Source organism: Taudactylus pleione, unplaced genomic scaffold (assembly GCF_031769625.1).
Source record: "Taudactylus pleione unplaced genomic scaffold, aTauple2 ptg000296l, whole genome shotgun sequence".
Taxonomy (NCBI): Eukaryota; Metazoa; Chordata; class Amphibia; order Anura; family Myobatrachidae; genus Taudactylus; species Taudactylus pleione.
The window spans coordinates 2,779,125-2,792,543 of NW_028284698.1; the positions used below are offsets into that span (position 1 = coordinate 2,779,125).

The window sequence follows — 13,419 nt, forward strand, 5'->3', positions numbered from 1 at the left end:
GCATAACCATCAACCAATTGCGTGTGTCTGCATCTGTGCGTTCCTTGCAGAATCAGGCCCTGTGTCACCAGTGCTACCACCACTGCATGTATCTGCAGGTGAGTGACCTATCCCACCCCTCCTGGCCGGATCTGTCTTATATTGCATGTTCCAACGTTGTGTTGCATTAACCCTGTGTTGTCTCACATCCCGCTGTTCTACCTGCTTCATAAACCATTCATCGTGTGGACTAACCTCCGTCACACACCGCTGACTCCTAACAACTTAAGATCTGTCAATAAATAACTTTTTTTTCAAAATTCATGTGGCAAATAAATATTTATTTAAAAAGGATAAATCACCTGTATTTTGATATATACAGATTTTCATTTGATGGACTGAATAATTAAATTGAAGAAAGTGTGCTAATGGATGTAAAATGCAGAAAGACTAAAATCAGTGCAATATACTGTTAACTAAGAGATGTGAATCTGTTTTTTGTTTTTTTAAGCACATTTGGTGCCACTTCAAAGTAAACTAAAGGGTAGCGCTAAAGATGTATGATTTAAGTTTCATTTAATCTAAAAGATCCTTCCATGTAATCTTAATTTAAAAGATCTTTCAGAGATATGATTATCCAGGGTTGAAAATTGTGATTGCTCAGTACTTGATATTAATTGTTTCATGAAGAATTTTCACTTACTCTGCCTGAATACAGCGCGGCTCGTGCGCTTGTGGGTCATGTGCACACTAATGTCACTTGCATGCCCGGGGTCACGTGGGCTCGCGCCTGAGCTGCTGATTCAGATTTTTCTGTCAGCGCTGACATGGAGGACACAGTCTCTGTCTCTGTAATAGACTGACTTAGACTGTCTTTCATGGCTGGCAGTATTTTATTTATTTATTACCAGTTATTTATATAGTAGACACATATTCCGCAGTGCTTTACAGAGAATAATTGGCCATTCACATCAGTCCCCCCGGTGGAGCTTACAATCTATGGGCCTGATTCAGACCCGGTCGTAAGCACTGAGCGCTCGCAACCGGGTCGATGGTGGCACACAGCACATGCGCACGACGGAGCCTGCTCCACTGTGCACATGCGCGAGACCCGGCTAGCGACGGACAATCCGTCGCTCCGGGTCTCGCACCAAAGGGGGCGAGCTGTCGATATTGAGTGACAGCTCGCCCCCTTTGGTGGGCGGGCCGGGGGGTGTGGCTGCCCAAACAGAGGCGTTCCTGAGGGAACGCTTGCCGTTTGGGGGCGGCCCCACTGACATAACGAGTGATGTCAGTGGAGACCTTCTGGCTCTGTTAGAGCCGAAAGCTCTCTGGGGCTTGCGATGAACGAGACCCTACCACAAGGGTCTCATCGCAAGCCCGATGGTCGCGATGGTCTTGACCATCGCGACTGTCATCATGGCCGCTTGCTATAGCTGTGGGTTTGTCACCCACAGCTATGCGAGCGGCTAAGAGGCCGCTCCAAAAAAAAAAAGCCCGGCCCTGATTCAGAGCGAGCGGCTCTGAATCAGGCCCAATGTTCCCTACCACATCTACACACACATACACACTAGGGTTAATATTTGTGGAAGCCAATTAGCCTGACAGTATATTTTTGGAGTGTGGGAGGAAACTGGAGTACCCGGAGGAAACCCACGCAAGCACAGTGAGAATATACAAATTCCACACAGGTAGGGCCATGGCAGTATAAAAGGGAAAAGAGCCCATACAAGGGCAAGAACCTCTTCCCCATCTTTCTCCTCCTCAGGGGATATTCATATAAAAAAGATAAAACCTTTCCCTGTCAGAAGTTTTGACACTTCTGACTCTGAGGTAGAAAAATCTCCTCAGCACTGTGACGAGTCACCTCCCTGTTCAGGGAACTCACCAACTCATAAGAAAACATGTTAAAATAAAAATAAAAGTAAATTTAGCCTCAGGGAGACCTGTTCAGGTGTCATTCCCCATGTTAGTTAAAGCAGAAAGGCAAGGTAAGACCAGCATTTCACAGGACTCTCTGGTGGCGTCCAAGCTTGTTCTCCTTAAGGCCATTAGCAGACCAACGTTCATAATAGGCCAGACTTTCAACTATATCATCAACACCCGCAGGTCTAGATTGCTAACTAGCGCAGGACTTGCAGATCTAGCACCCAAATCCTTAAAATTTCCTAACCTTACTGATGCCGACCTCTTAGAGGAGGTCAAAATGAGACATAAGGCACAAAAACCCTTCTACAGCCTCAAAAAATTAAATCAACTATTCAAGAGACCCTTTCTTGAAGGGGGTCGGACTTCGCGAGCCACAGGTCCGACCTAAGATTTCCAAGGCACAACTACGATAAGTTCACCCACATATCTTTCCCCCTACAAAACTGTCAAAAATCCTACTTAGAGTGGTGAAAGATTACCACAGACAGGTTTTTGCCGAAAACATTCCAGTCTGGGTTAAACATGTCTTTAATTAGTTTTCAACATCAAGAGGATCGTATTCCTTGTTCAAGGAATTGCAACCCTCAGTAGACGAGGTACTGTTAATAGCCCTCCAAAGGGGAAAAATAGAATTGGCAGACCCGACCGCAAAAGTCTGGATCAGCCACCTATTCCCCATAATAAAGCAAGATGGCTCCATAAAACCAGACACTATTTTTCTCTCCAGAAGAGTAAAAGCAAAACTGTCCAAATGGAACAGTCTCCCTGTACCTCCTCCTTGCCCCTTTCTAGACCCAACACCCTGTATGACAATTACTAAGTACAGACTTTTCGCTAACAGGTTGGGGAGGTTTCTCTCAGGAGAAAGCAGTAAGGGGCATCTGGTCACCCAAAGAAACCAAGTTGTTCATAAATGTCCTAGAATTAGGTGCAGCAAAACGTTCTCTAAAAGCCATAGGGCCTGATTCAGAGATGGACACTCTGAAAGAGCGCTCGCTCTTAAAGAGCGCTCGGTCTGAATCAAGACATTTTTTTTTTTTCTGGAGCGGCCTCCTGGCCGCTCGCATAGCTGTGGGTGACCACCCACAGGTATAGCAAGCGGCCAGGTTGATGTTCGCGATGGTCAAGACCATCACAACCATCAGGCTTGCGATGAGACCCTTGTTGACCCTAACAGAGCCAGAAGCTCTCCCACTGACATCACTTGTGATGTCAATGGGGCTGCCCCCAAACGGGAGGCATTCCATCGGGAATGCCTCCATTTGGCTGGCCACCCCCCTGCCCACCCACCAAACGGGGCGAGCTGTCACTCACCATCAACAGCTCGCCCCCTTTGGTGCAACACCCGGAGCGACGGAGCACCCGTCGCTAGCCGGGTCTCGCGCATGCGCACGATGGAGCCGGCTCCGTTGTGCCCATGCCCAGTGAGCAAAAATCGACCCGGTTGCGAGCGCTTGCGACCGGGTCTGAATCAGGCCCATAGTTCCCTAGCACACCAGATGGGTCTGTATACAGCTATGCTTGGACAATAAAATTGCGGTGTCAAATATAAAAAGAATGGGGGACACCAAGTCAATATCCCTATGCAAAGAAGGATAAGAGGTCTGGGATTGGGCAGTCCAAAGGGATATAATCTTAATTGCAGCCTACATCCCAGGAGAGCTCAACAAACTCACAGACTCCCTGTCCCAAAAAAGAATCTCCATAGAATCTGCAACAATGAGAAGCCAGGTCTTCCTAAAAATACTCCAAACCTTCAGGATCCTAGGGTAGACCTATTCGCCAGCCCATGAATGCTCAAGTTCCATGTTTCGTGTCCAATATTTGCATAAAAGGGGAATGGAGAATGGATGGGAAGTCCTTCCCTTAGACAGATTTGAAAATGGAAGGTAGTTCCAGCTCTTTGATCTGCTTTAAATTTTTTGAGCCTCTTGATAGTGTTCTCGTTTTAAATTGGAGATATATGAAAAAAGAGGGAAAAACAACAATATCGTGTGATAATGTACAGAAGTGGTGTTCTCATAGGATACAAGTGTGCACCATGGTCCTACAGCGGTTGGAGAAAGCAACGTGGAACCCATCAATGTCGAAAATCATGGAGGACCGAGTATCCCGTATCATGATAGTATACCTGGTATGGCCATACAGGGTATAGTTCCCGCTGATCAGTCAACTACACATAGGACCCAAGATCCCCCTGGTGTTATCCAAGGAATGCTTCCAGGGAACTCCAGACATACTGGAAACACTTCCCTTGTGCATGTGGATGGCAACATTACTAGGTTGCTAATAGAGCCAGCCCTACCATCCTTCACAAAATCACTTTCAATGCTTCCTTAAGACCCCGAACTAAAGGTTTGCAGCGATAATTAAAGAATTTGACTTCTGGCAATCCCAAGGGACCCTCAACAGTCTTCTCTACTCCAATTAGCTTTGGATTTATTAGCTTTTAAATATCAATCAGGTCTAGGATCGGCTACCATAAAGTCATACAGTTCTGCTTTAACCATCATGATCACAAACCTATAACAAACAGATAGCAAACTATACCTTTAATTAAACCCTTCCTCTCTCTCCTAGCCTCCTGGGAGACAGACAACAATATTAAAGGGGTCTATTTACTAAGCAGTGTTAGGAGACTGAGTGAAAAGTGATAAGGTGCCAGCCAATCAGCTCCCAACTGGCATCTCACAGGCTGTGTTTGAAAAATGACAGTTGGGAGCTGATTGGCTGGCACCTTTATCACTTTTCACTCTGTCTCCTAACACTGCTTAATAAATAGACCCCTTAGTCTTTTATCCCACAAGTTGGCATCCTTACTAGCTCTAGCTACAGCAGCCAGAGGGGCTGAACTGACTATCATACACACTTCAGACCCATGGTTATCACTGACTCCTATCCATGAAAGAACCTGGGATAGATACTGACCACTTTAAGAGCAATTACCTACAGGGAGCAGCAGCTAAAGGTATACCTTTACACTCGATCATGCTAGCAGCAAGAGCAAGATGGGCCTCTGCTCATTCCTCCACCAGCGAGATTACGAAAAATTTGAATTAGTGGCTGAGGAGCATGCCCACGAGATGCGCTGTATACAGGAAGAGGAAGTGAAAATTGTTTCACTCTCCTCTGTCGCAGCATTTTTCAGCAGGATTGCTGCCTAACCCACCTCCTCTTGCTAGGTTGCAATCCTGTTCCCTATAACAGTGGTTCTTCAGGACCCCACACAGTTCACGTTTTAAAAGATCCACAGGTGGAGCTAATTATGTCACTTGTGATTCTGTGAGGAGACCAGGAAAACATGCACTGTTTGGGGTCCTGGGGACCGACTTTGCGAACCTGTGCCCTAGAACAAATATAATTTGCAGGTCATAGATTCCTGCAAACTAGTGTTTGTTGTATGTGTGGGAAAAGCAACATATTTTATGTGCATGCTCAGGGTTTCATGTTTATCAGTTTTAAATCTGTGTCTGTCCTGGGCTCTCTTTACAGTATCATTTAAGCGGGGGCTTAAATGATGTAAATTTGCATTGAATCCCATTATGCTGGCCCCAAGTCCTGCTGTGGAATGGTCTTGAATCGTTCTTTTGAATAGCGGGTGTTGGAGCTATAATAAAGCTATCACAACATGGCGCCCTCCTGTATCTTCCACATGGTAGCCCCCTCTAAGATTTTCTTGGAGCAAGATTTTGGGCAAGTATGTCACAAGTGTGGCTCCCCTCCTCTGAAAAGGTGTCAAGAGATCCAAGCTCCATATTATTCCAAATATAACACTTTTTCTCTTTCATAACAACAGTTTTCAGAATCCAATTGTGAAAGGATAAAACAAATTATACAATTTGAACAAAACACTTTACCAAAATAGCACATAATTAATGATACCTTATTTAAATAGTACTCGTTTGCTAAAAGAATAGTCTAGCCCCTTTTTCTTGTGGCATCTATAGCCCGTTCTTAGCTCCGAAAAAATGTTTCCACATGAATCTGCTAAAAAAAAAACCTCTCTTTTAAGCTGCCCTACTTTACATTACAACGTGAGTGAATCTTTGTGGAGGATTGGCAGACCGTAAAACCATAGCTTACTAACTGATTAGAAGAAGTGAAGCTTATTTGAAGCTGATTTTAGTGTATGTTTTCAGGAATTAATGATCTTTAACCACAGTCAGATCACATTTGCCTTTTAAAGCTATTTTTGGCCACCATAGCGCGAAGTTATGGAGCAGCACAAGATGGTATCTGACACACATTTGTCTTACATTTATGCCCAGAGGAACTTAATGGTTCCATTTGTCTAACTTAAGTATCTTCTATCATTTCTTTTCAATCCATTTTTCCTGCTCGTTTTCTTTCTTCTGTCAAGGATGGCCTTGTAAAGGGAGCTAAACAACTCCTATGATCTGATTATTTTGATATCCTGAAAGTATACTTTATCATAGGTGATACACTGTATTGTTTTATTTATTCTTATACTAAATCATTTGTACAATCTGAAGCTTTCTATTTTTTTTAAGCATTGTTAATGGCCATAACACTGTAACATATAGCAAATATTTTATCTTCAATGTGGCTTCATAAAGTCTGAGTAAATAATAAAACATGTACAGTCCATTAGGTGCAGGGGAGAGTGCTCATAGACTACATGTGCTTCATGTGCATTTGGTAACAAATAATGTTTCCTATGGCTCTTGCTATTCATGATCCATGTTATACTACATGTAAACAGATGTAGAATCTGTGCAATTAAAATTATTATAAAAGGAATCCCACATTTAATATGGGTACACACTTTACGATATTGGCCAATCTTGCGATCCATGATGAATTGCAATGACCATCCCCAAAATCAGTGATTTTCAACCTTTTTCAGCTCGAGGCACACTACACAAGATTTTAAATTTGCCATGGCACACTATCTGGCAATGCGTCATGCTTGACCAATGAAAAACATACACTTTGGTTCTGACATAAAAAAATATACACACATTGGCCTCTACAGGAATAAAACACACTACATTGGCCTCCTCAGGAACAAAGCACACTATAGTACAAGTGCGCTGAGCTGACTGCCGCAGCACACTTGACAACCGGCACAGTGGTCGAAAAACGCTGCCCTAAAACCACCCAATTCATAATTTCATTATGATTATTTATCAATTTCCCTGCATTGTAAACCCGGAGGTAACGGGTAATGAGTGACCCCGCATGTTAAGCCCCAGGGAGTGCATGCAATGTAGATTCTTCCTCACAAGTAAAAATCCGTTTGAGAGCACCCTCTGGGACTTAATGATCGGGGTAGCGGGTCTTAATTGAATAGCTCAGGGCTGACAATTAATCCCAGGGCAAGCCCTGCGGCTAATTCAATCTGCCCATGGTCGTAACTACTGTAGGTGTAAGGGTGCAGCTGCTATGGGGCCCAGAGCTGAGGGGGGCCCATCTTCCTTGGTAAAGTTAAAGTTACAAGTATTATATACATTTTTCACCATTGGGTGGTACATAAGGGTCCTTACAAATTTTTGTTATGGGGCCATCAAATACTTAGTTACACCCCTGAATCGGCTCCTAAGCTTGTAACAATATTTTGCGTCATCATATGGTGGATCATGCAGTGTGTATGACAATGCGATATATTGTTATATCACATTGCCGTATCGGTGGATTAGCACATCATTGAAGTGTGTGTACGCAGCTTTAGTGGGAGATTAAATAAGCCACCAGTTGGCCAAAAATTGCTCAACATGGGTCAAAAATCTGTGGCTGCGACTTTTTGCTAATCAGTTAGTCAATAGTGGTCTCAGTGCTTGATTCAGCTAGTGCACTGCTGAACGCAGATTCCTGATGCTTGGGAATCTGCGCAGGCGCCAGACCCATTCTGGGCATGTGCAGAACGGGTCTGCGAGTCCGCTTGTAAACTGACAGCAGACCGTCAATGATTGACAGTCCGCTGTCATTTGGGGGCGGCGACAGCCTCCGTTTACCGAAACGTTGGGGAGGAGGGAAGAGGCCAGGATCTCCGAGAGACGGCGATATCCTGGCCTCTTCCTGTAAACTGCGGCGGCTGGCTGCATGACCCTATGGGTCACCACAGCTGGCCGATGGTACGCAGTTTAACAGAACGCAGCTCGTTGATGAAATGCACAGGGGGTGTGATGCCTCCTGCTGCATTGCCATATCTGCAAGGATCGCAATTGCAAAGCTGCCTGAGTGCACCCCCACCACCCGTGGCTCCCTCTCAAGCCCCTCGCATGCCCCTGCAGCCAGCCACTTACAGAGCACAAGTGATGGGGGGCGAAGACGCAATTTGCAGTGAAGTATGTGATCATAGCCCTGCCCCACACTATACAATGCTTGTTTTCAGCCGCCTGCTTCAATCGGGGTACCGCACACTACCCTGGCACTGAGGAAGAGGCAGCTCTCGGTAAGTACAAGACCCATGTGTAAGCATGACATAGAGGAGGGGGAGGTTTTTTTGCCAGAGGGGGGGGAGGGGGGGGCACTGTGCAGCCCCTGGGTGTAGGGACACTGTGATGGTCAGTTACAGGGGCCCTGGCAGGTGGTGGGGGGTGGAAAGTACCCTAGTAGGCCTCAGCTCCAGTGCACACATACATACAGGTTGAGTCTCCCATATCCAAAGTGCTTGGGACCAGGAGTATTTTGGATCTCGGAATATTCTGTATTTTGGAATATTTGTATACCATATTGAAAGGTTTTAGGAATAGGGCCCAAATCTAAACACAGAATGCATTTATGTGTTATACACACAGCCTGCAGGTAATTTTATACAATATTTTCAATAATTTTGTGGCTCAAACAAAGTTTGTGTAGATACATGAAATTCATTTATATGTCATATACACCTTATACACACAGCCTATAGGTCATTTTATACTTTATTTTTAATAATTTTGTGCCTTAAACAAAGCTTGTGTACATTGAACCATCAAAAATCAAAGGTTTCACTATCTCAGTCATGCTAAAAATATTCCGTATTTCGGAATATTTTGATATGGGAGACTCAACCTGTACTGAAAACATACCCACTGCACACATACGTACTAAACACTAACCCACTGTATACATGCATACTGCACAGATGCCCACTGCACACATACTGCCATCTACGCTTGCCCTCTCTCTACACTCAGCACTGTTGCAACTGCTGTCTGAAGTTATCCCGTCCCTACCCCCAGCACTCTGTCCTTACTCACCTCTAATCCAAGCTCGACTCCAAGTTATTCCTGCCTTTACCCCAGCTGCTACCTGTCCCCAGCACTGTCCCAACTGATGCCAGCCAACCCTTACCTCCCATAATATGTGATGGGACCCTGAAATGGTGGAGTAGGACCCCAATTTTTTTTAGGTTAGGGGTCCTTAGAACCTATAAATATTTTGTTTAGAGTGATCACTGGTGCTGTCATACTGGGGTGTTCAGTCCTAACACAGTCACAACTCTACTGAGGTGCTGGCTAGAGAAAGCATGCCTGGGAGGGAGATTGTATCGCCCTCTGCACAAAGTAATCTGTGCCAATTAAATGCGGTTCCGTGTGAACCCTGGGTCTCATTCAGACCCGTTTGCGAGCGCAGGACGCTCGCAAGTGGGTCGATGGTACCCCAATGCGCATGCGCATGACTGAGGGAGCTCCGTCGTTCGCATGCGTGAGACCCAGACAGCGACAGCCAAGCTGTCGTTCCGGGCCTCGCACCAAAGGGGGCGTGCTGTCGATGGTGACTGACAGCAGGCCCCTTTTGGTGGGCGTGCCGGGGGCGTGGCTGCAGACGGAGGCGTTCCCATGGGAACGCCTACCGTCTGGGTCCGGCCCCACTGACATCACTAGTGATGTAAGTGGGAGTGAGTTTGGCTCTGATAGAGCCAAAATCACTCCAGGGCTTGCGGCAGCGAGACCCTACCGCACGGTCTCGTCGCAAGCCCGATGGTCGCGATGGTCTTGACCATCGCGACCATCATCATGGACGCTCGCATAAGCTGTGGGTGGTATTTGGAGCCCAGGGCAGTGCCCCCAGTAGTGGTTCCCCCAGCAGTGCCCTCAGTAGCAGTCCCCCCCAGCAGTGCCCCTAGTAGTAATCCTCCCCCCAACGGCACTGCACTGGTGGGACCACTACTGGGGGCACTGAGCTGGTGGGACCACTACTGGGGGCACTACATAGGGAGGGATTACTGCTGGGGCATTACTACTAGGGGCACTGCTGGTGGAGGGCTGCTACTGGGGGGATTACTACTGGGGGCACTGCTGGGGGGTGACTGCTACTGGGCGCACTGCTGGGGGGTGACTGCTACTGGGGGCACTGCTTTGGGGACTACTACTGGGGCACTACATAGGGGGGGATTACTGCTGGAGGCACTACATAGGAGGGGTTACTACTAGGGACACTGCTGAGTGGAGGAGTACTACTAGGGTCATTGCTGGGGGCAGTGGCATAACTAGGGTATTTGGAGCCCAGGGCACATTTGTAAATAGAGCACCCCCATGTGCGCACGCACTGCAAAAAAATGGGCGTGACCACTGAAAAATGGGGCATGTCAACATGACACACACCCCTTTCTTGTCACTGGGAACATTTCTTTCCATTTGCACCTTAATGCAGTGCCCCTTATACAGTCCCCCCTATGCAGTGCCCCTAGTAGTGGTCCCCCAGTAGTACCCCTTATATAGTACCCCCAGTATACAATGCCCCCAGTAGTGGTCCCTCCTATGCAGGCCCCCAGTAGTGCCCCTTACACAGTTCCCCCTGTAGTAGTCCCCTTTATGCAGCCCGCCATTAGTTCCCCTTATACAGTGCCCTCAGTGGTGATCCCCCATATGCAGTGCCCTTTATACAGTGCCCCCAGTAGTAGTCTCCCTTGATGCAGTGCCCCCAGTAGTAGTCCCCCCCCAGTAGTAGTCCCCAGTAGTGGTCCCCCCAATGCAGTGCCCCCAGAAGTAATCCCCAATAGTGGTCCCCCCATTGCAGTGCCCCCAGTAGTATCCCCCCCAGAAGCAGTGCCCCCAGTAGTAGCCCCATCTTTAGTAATAGTTCCCCCCCCAATAGTGGTCCCCCCTCCTGAAGCAGTGCCCCCAGTAGTAGTCCCCTCCTTAGTAATAGTGCCCCCCCAGTAGTGTTCTCCCCCCCGAAGCAGTGTCCCCAGTAGTAGTCCCCACCCCCCCGCCGATAAATACACACTGACAATCAATAAATAAAAGTAAAATACTTACCTGAATCCACGCTCTGGCTCCCGCTGCCATCCGCACGTCAATCCTCCCGGGCTGGCGCACTCTGCATTATGGGAGAGACGTCATGACGTCTCTCCCATTACCCACTGCAGGAGCCAGAAGGGAGCCAGCTCTTGTAGTGGGCGCTGCGGCTGCAGCAGTCAATGAGAGTCTCTCTGACTCTCATTGGCTGCTGGTTAACACACACAATGCCGCCAGCGCTGGCGGCGATGTGTGTATTAGCACAGCCCGAGCCCGCCCACCTGCCACCCTCCTCCTGGCGCTATTGGGCAAGCGTTCAGGGGGAGGGAAGCTGTGCAGCACAGGACCGGCGTTGGGAAGCCTAGCGCCGCTCCTGTGTAAATGTGTAGCGCTGACCGCACACACTGTGGTCGGCGCTACACTGGCTAACTAGGGCGGGCCGGTACCGTGGCCGGTGGTGCGCCCCCCCCCCCTCGCCGGCGGTCCCACGGCACCCAGGGTACGTGCCCCGCTCGCCCTGCCCTAGTTATGCCACTGGCTGGGGGGACTGTTACTGGGGGCTCTGCACTGGCGGGACCACTACTATGGGCACTGCTGGGGGAGGGCTACTACTGGGGGGATTACTATTGGAGGCACTGCTGGGGGGAAACTACTACTGGGAGCACTGCATTGGGGGGTCCACTACTGGGGGCACTGCATTCGGGCGGGTTACTACTGGGGGCACTATATAAGGGGCACTGCATAGGAGGGGGACTACTACTGGGGGCACTGCATAGGGGAGCCACTACTGGGGGCACTGTATAAGGGGCACTACTGAGGGTACTGCATACTGCATTGCATAGGGAGGACCACTACTGCCGGCACTACTGGGGGCACTGTATAAGGGCTTGTGTAGCTATCGAGGGTGAGGGTGGGGCGTAAGGCTGAAGAAATGCCTAGGGTGCCAAGAAATCTTGCACCGGCCCTGCTTGCACCCATTATAAAGACGCCTATGTCTGGTGTACCCCTTTGATAGTCTCTCCATTGGCTCCCTGATCACTACAGGATCAAATTCAAACTTCCCTTACTCATCTGGAAAACCCTTGACCACTTAGTTTCCCTATATCTGCAGCCTAACTTCCACTCACACTTTCGCCTGCCCACTTCGCTCTGCCAATGGCTGCTGCCTCACCACCTCTCTCATAACCTCTTCCAACTGCCAGCCTCTGGAATTCTGTCCCACAACCACTCAGACTGGCATCTTACCTCCCCATTTTTAAATGTGTCCTAAAAACCAACCTCGTCATTCAACCCTATGGAATGGGCTAGGAATCACGGCAGTCGCGATGCCTGCTGTCAATATACCGACAGCGGCATCCCAATGCTCAGGATCCCGACAAGGGTGCAGTAAGTATAGTAATCCTCCCCCCTTCTATCCCTAACCCTCTGTTCCTACATCCTAACCCTAACCCTCCCCCCACCCTATCCTAACCCTAAACCTCCCCCGCCCTATCCTAACCCTCCCCCCTTGGTGCCTAAACCTAACCCTCCCCCCTTGGTGCCTAAACCTAAACCACCACCCTTGGTGCCTAAACCTAACCCTCCCCCTTGGTGCCTAAACCTAAACCACACCCCTTGGAGCCTAAACCTATCTCCCACAGTAGTGCCTAACCCTAACCCACCCCCGGGGGTACCTAACCCTAACCTCCCCCTTCCCTTCCCTAACCTAACCCCCCCCCCCGTGGTGGCTAAACCTAGCCCCCCCCACGGCTATGTCCTAACCAGCCCTGCTATACTTGTGTTTGGCATCCTGGCTGTCGGGATTCCGATGTCGCCATGTCACCTATTGTCAGTATTCCGGTGCCGGATTTCTGGCCGGGTTGTGGCATTCCAGCGACGGGATTTCGTCAGCCGGGATGTCGGGTGTAAGTATATTAGCAACATCCCAACCCTAGCACCCTTCCTCCTGACTCTCATATCACAGCTTTGCCCCCTCTCCCTTTTTGTGTCTGACCCATTTTCCCTTTAGAATGTAAGCTCTTGGGAGCAGGGCCCTGTCCTCTTTCTTTCTCTCCACATTATAATATACATTTTGAACTGAATTGATGTACTCTGATTAAGTATATATTGTGGACATGTCTGTACATTCTACATTGTAATGTAATATTTATTTTTACCCCTCCATATTGTGCTACAGAACTCTTGTGGTCCCAAATATAAATAAAAGATAATTATAAAAATAGTAATAATAAATCCCAATTGCGGACAAAATTTACTCCAATAACTAAAGGGATATAGGGGGTCATTCAGACCCACTCGCAAGCGGCAGTACGCTCGCAAGTGG

At 48.1% G+C, this 13,419-nt stretch overlaps 1 protein-coding gene across 1 annotated transcript in view; it reads right to left on the reverse strand.

Annotated features, from left to right (window-relative positions):
* NRK (Nik related kinase) overlaps window positions 1-13,419 on the reverse strand; it is a 297,272-nt gene that overhangs the window by 281,968 nt on the left and 1,885 nt on the right. The gene's annotated exons all lie outside the window — the stretch shown is intronic.